At 40.6% G+C, this 5,863-nt stretch overlaps 1 protein-coding gene across 15 annotated transcripts in view; it reads right to left on the bottom strand.

Annotated features, from left to right (window-relative positions):
• Positions 1–5,863, bottom strand: part of PCED1B (PC-esterase domain containing 1B) — a 151,747-nt gene that overhangs the window by 68,584 nt on the left and 77,300 nt on the right. The window contains exon 1 of one of the 15 annotated variants that reach the window (XM_023535506.1): positions 2,747–2,882. The exons of the other annotated variants lie outside the window; for them this stretch is intronic. The gene's annotated coding sequence lies outside the window, so the exon portion shown is untranslated. Of the gene's footprint in view, positions 1–2,746; positions 2,883–5,863 lie in introns of those variants that run through there. 15 annotated transcript variants of the gene reach the window in all.

Below are 5,863 nucleotides of genomic sequence, written 5' to 3'. Positions count from 1 at the left end.
TGAGCCAGCTGCTTAACCTCTCTGAGCTTTATCTGTGAAAGCAAAAATAGTTCTATTCACAAAGTTGTTGTGAGAACTAAATGAGAATTTATAGCGCTAACTTGGCAGATATCTTGAGCGTCTACTAATTGCCAAACCCTGAATTCAAGATACTCTCAGTGTGCTAGAAGGGACATGCAAAAACGATTAACACACTGCAATGGGAGAAGTGTGAAAATGTGTGTGCATGAAGCGTCAGAGGAGCCAGGAATCATGCACTCTGCTTACAGATGTGGAGTGAGAGAGATGGGCATTTGAGCTAGACTTGAATACATTTTCACCAAAATGTATTTCCCCTGTGATCTCAGACAAATTAATCTCCGTGAGCCTCAGTTTCTTCAGTTGGGGATAGCACCCACGTCAAAGAACGATTGTGAATGTTAAGTGGAATAATGCATGGAAAATGCTCAGCACAGTGCCTGGTATGCAGCAAGTACTCCATCGTTAGCTATCTTTATTATCTTGATTATCTTGATTACTGTGGAGAACTCTGGGAGTCAGTAAGCTCCGATGGACTCAATGACATATTAAGGTCACAGCTATTAGCAGGATCCAGGCTGCCAACTTTATGCTCAAAATGAAAGTAGAGCTCTGGACTCATCTAATCCTACTTTTTTCGACTGAAGATTCCAAATAGAGTGTTGGATTTGTATAACACAGAGACTCCAGCATCTTTTCCCAAAGGAAAGTTTTGAATGAAGTCATTTAATGCTTGAATGAGCTCATGTCTAAAAGGATTACTCATTTTGACTGGTAATCAGTCTGCCATATGTATATATAAATTCACTTTTGCTTACTAGACATCTTTGGTTTTTTTTCCAGGCTACATATTCCTCTTATTTCAGCCCTCAACACCCTGTTCTCTGCAGCCTATTTGACTTTCATATCAAAGGAAAATGAAAGCAAAAGGAGTAAGTTCTACATCCATTTACTGTCATTGAGGTTTAAAAACTCTTTGGAAAGAGTTTTAAAAGAGGCAAAAAATATAAAGCATAGCCTCCATTGATGAGATAGTTACTATTTTGTTTAAGTAAGCCAGATCTGTATGCAACGAGATAATAATAAAACAATAATTCTAGAATAACATATAGATGTTCCATGGTGATATGGGGTAGACTGGATACACAGAGGAGACAAAGTAAATTAGTGTTCTATAGGGCAGGAGCTAATGAGGATGTATGGAGAGAAAACGGCCATCTCTTTGGCAAGTGCTGGTGCTAAATGCTCCGGATAGAATCTGGATGATTTTGAATCAGCTCTAGAAAATGGTAATGGATGTGGGTTGGCAAAGAGAAAGCCAAGCAGGGGTTCTCATTAGGATCACCTGCTACTAAAAACAAAACAAAACAAAACCTGCACCCACCCAGGCCTTGCCCCCAGAAATTCTGCTTCAATTCCTCTGGGGCAGGAGGCCCAGGTATCCACACTTTCTGAAAGGTGATTCTAATGTTCAGTCAAGGCTGAGAACCTCTGCTTTAGTGCAAAGAACATATGACCGATATTTCCATGTATGTGTGAAGAGCTGTAGACTTGTGGTGAAAATTTCTTTTTCCTGATTGTAGTGGAAACATGGCTTCTTTCAATTTACCTCTGACAAAAGTAAAGTGAATGCACTAGGCTGTGCATATGCTAACGTTCTCTTGGGGGAGATGAAGGCAAGGATGGCAGTGGTTATCCTCTGAGATCCAGGAGGATTGCTGGAGGTGATACTGGGGTATGGAATTAGGAAGAAACCTGGGGGTTCTCATAAAAAATTCTATGTCTCTGTGGATGGATTTAATTAAATTTATGGTATTGTGAAGCTGTCAAAAGATAAAAGAGTGATGAGAGTCTGAAAACAGACAGCTCAGGGCTTTGAAGTCAGCTGGATGCTCTTGTTAAGTGTTGCTTAAATTCAGTCTCAGCTTCTCCGTTGTAAATGGGCATATTCTTACTAACTTAAATGTTTGTTGTAAAGATATAATGGAATAATACGTGTAAAGCAGAGTGCTGTGCCTGTCACATAGACAATAATTATTAGTTAATATTACTGTTGTTTGAAAAGAATAAAGGTCTGTATGCACAAATCATCTATCCCAGACTCAGGATTTGAGTGGCTGCATGTAAAGGAGGCTTTCTTTGGAAATCGGTATAGACATTAAGGACCTTATGTTCCTAGTACAAAGGGAGTTGAGAGAAATTAGTTCACCCAAAGCCTGCAGGGAGCTGGAAAGAAGAAAGGCCTAGTGGAGGGATCCAGAGTGGAGATGTAGAGGCCACAGTCTCGGAGACCAGGGCAAGGAGGAAGTGAGTCAGAACAGATGGAACTGGCATGAGATCTCACCCATTTTGGAGACTGAGACTCAGAAACTGGGGCCACACTGAGGCAAAGCTTTCCCTTGTGCCCTTTTATGAACCAGGCTGGGATAGACAGCTTGAAAGATAATTTATGAGTTTTGGCTTTTTAGGTGATAATTCCAATTCAGAATTATATGAAGAAATGCACGTGAAAATATTCTCTAAATAATGAAATACTACGCGAAGAAAGTCTTATTGTTTTTCTGTGTAGAGTTTATACCTAGAGATTTCTTCAAGTAATACTGAGCTAGTTTGCACACTTCAGCAGGTTTCCGAGCACATTGCATTGAAGTGAGTACGTGGAGTTTGGGAGGGGGAGGGTGAGAGTGACTAAAAGGAGTGCCAGGCGGGGCTGGAGGAAGGAACTGACCCAAGACGTCTCTTCTGTGGATCCCAGGTCTGGAGCAGCAGAAAGTTATGCCAAGTGCTTGCCAAACATCTCGGGAGCCTTCTGTTTGGAAATTTGAAGGACGCCCATCTTGTCTTAGGGCTAGTTGAAGTGAAAATGCCAAACTGGAGAGAAGCAAAACATAGGATTCAAGAGTTTGGCTCAGAGTCCAGGCTCATTAATTGTTTGCTGAAATGAAGACAAAATGTGCAATGGCGAGGTAGCACTAAAAAGGAGAGATGGCCTAGCAAATAATTCCACGGTGTTGGATTTGATGTTACTGGCAGCAGAAAGCCATTGTGTAGCCTTGAGTGGTGTTTATGGACCTGTAAACTATGAAAATTGAAGAAATAAATGTGTGTTCCAGGTCACTCAACTGTGAAGTGGACTTTAAAGAATATGTTCATCATAAGAATAATAGCGAGATTATGGACTCTTCTGAACAGGATTGTGTAAGGAAGGAAAACTTTTCTGTTTTTTGGCTGGTCTAATAATTAAATTGATATAAGACATATTAACAGGAGAAAAAAATTTTAATTTCCTTTGTAAGGGAGCCCATAGACTCAAAGACGTGTCCAAAGCATGCAGCTTTTATACCTTTTAGACAAAGAAACAATATATTTGTGAAGAATCGACAAGAGAAGGGATTTGGGCTTCAAGTAATACATTAGTGAAGAAGTTAGAAGGTTTTTTATACAGTCTTCTCGGCCCAGACTTCCCTATCTCTGGTGATAAGGATGCCTTTACCCTCTTTGTTCAGGGTGGGTACCTTTCACATGGAAGATTCATTTTCTGCTTTCGAGGGGACACAGGAGGGTCAGAATGTCTTTACACTGGCTGTTTCTTAAATAACTTTAATTCAAAATAATCAATATGCCAAAGTAGTGTATTTTGGGGTAGCATATACTGCTCCCTTTCAACTGCGCATTCTGGTTGGACAGCTGTTCGTGGCAGAAGAATGCACAACAGAATTGGTCCAGAAATCAATCTGTTCTCTGCTCACTAGGCCTGGTGTGGGGCTGCATCTGCCCAGGAGGAATGTTTTTTTCCACTTTCATACAAAGGCAACCCATCTCTGAAGGTCCGAAAACACAATGCACGCTCTTTCGCTTAGAAAACTTTTTAACGTCACTTCCAGACTCTGGGGTAAGAAACCAATGATGTGAGCAATAAAGAAGAAGATAAAGATGATCGCAAAGGTAGAAGAAATGAAAAAGAACAGCGAAGTGAGGTGAAGCATGAAGAATGGTAGGACATCCCAAGATAGCGGGAGGTTCTCCTGTCCACGTTTCTGGTGTTGTGAGTAAACATGGAAAATTCACAGTGACCTAATAAATGGCAGAAATCAAAACAAGGCAAAAGGCAATGCAGAGGCATTTTGCAACATGAGGCTGACACCTAAATCTAGCAACTCTATAAACCAGAGCTGGAAAAAGTCCATTTTACCAGCACCATGTCTGCTTTTAGGAAGAAAAAGTAATATGAATATGTTTGCAACGGTCCTCTGAACTTCTTTTCACTTTGATGCAAACTCTCTTCCTTCTCTGCCAACTCCAGCACCACAGTGACACTGGGTGGCTACAGCTTATGTTTCACATTTCAATTTGGATGATGAGAGTTTCCATATTATGTTCATATTAAGGCTCTGCCACTCTTACACCTAACTGCTATCTGTTCTGGTGCACATTCAGAAACTCTGAGAAATAGTTTGGTTTTGAAACTACCTAAGAAACTACCTAAGAAATTTCTAAGGAAAGCAGACTTCATATTACAACAGTAAATCACAACACCTAAGCATAGAATTTTGTAGAAATAAATCAGATTGGTTCAAAGGATTTTGGCGTTACGGCTCCCAGTATATCCAATGCTTTTCCACAGACTAGGAAGACCTGTGGCCAATACCCTTCCTGGACTCTTGTCCCTAAAAGGCTTTTGCGTGGGACATCACTGATCCCTAGTGTTCCAGCTGAAGAATTTGTAACATGATCTGTTTCTCTTGGGATTATCCTTTAATAATTTCTTTGTTCCTCCAACATTTAATAGCCCCCCAACTGTGTTAGATGCTGGGAACACAGAGATAACTAAGGCATGGCTATTTCTTCCAAATCCTCAGTAATGGGAGACAGATATGTAATTTAATAAATGCCACAAAATGCTATGGTGCTGTGATGGATGTATGTCTGGGGGAAAAGAGGGGACACCAAGGAGGGAGCAGTGCTCCCAGGCAGAGCAAACTGAAAATCAAGCAACCACGGATCAGAGAGTTGGTGCCACCAGGAAGATGCAGGATGAGTCCAGGTAGAAGAGGTGGCAGATGGGTCCTGGCTAGAACATACAGAAAAACTCCAGTGGAAGTGTAACTTTCCTCTAACCCATAAAGCCAACAGACTTTACAAGACTTGGCCTCCATATGACAAATCTATATTTCCCAGACATGCGCTCAATGAAGCCAATTTAATGTTTCAAGAGGAATTCCAGAATGTATAGAGTTGGGAGTTGCCTAGGGGATGGAATGCTCAGACAGTTACTCCATTACCGGTGAATTCATGAGTATGTTTAGTCCTCATCTTAGCTGTGAAAAAATATATTTAATAACATTGATATATGTTTACTGTTTAGCGCTGGGTTTAACTGTTTAAACCTGTCACTGAGTGAAGATTAAAAATGCATGTGTTATTATATATGTTGCTGTCTACAGTTAAAACAACATTGCCGTTTCTCTCATTCTCTGTTTTTGAAACTTGGTTAACAATTCCCTTGGAGTGAGGGTGGGGGATTTTCATCAGTACCAGATCATTTCACCTGCTTTTTATCTCCCTGAGATTTCCAGTTTCCTGACACTTCATTTTCTTTAAGTTTACCATCCTTCTCTTGGTTTTACATGAGATCTCATGGCCTTGCCTTGTGAAAAGTACCTCTCAGATACCTTTAACTTTCCAGCTTCTTACTTGGAACCATCTACTTGGATCCTTCCCCTAAATTTCTGAGGACTTCTGGAGAATGTGAAGATTTGTTTTGGGATGAATCTCAAACACTGTTAAATAGGGCAGCATTTCTAGCATGCTGTCTGCAGAACAGCAAAATAGTCCCTCTTTATGT

Source organism: Pteropus vampyrus, unplaced genomic scaffold, assembly GCF_000151845.1.
Source record: "Pteropus vampyrus isolate Shadow unplaced genomic scaffold, Pvam_2.0 Scaffold140, whole genome shotgun sequence".
In the NCBI taxonomy this organism is placed as follows: Eukaryota; Metazoa; Chordata; class Mammalia; order Chiroptera; family Pteropodidae; genus Pteropus; species Pteropus vampyrus.
The sequence above is the reverse complement of the archived record's forward strand: the minus strand, read 5'-3'. Positions and strand labels throughout refer to the sequence as shown.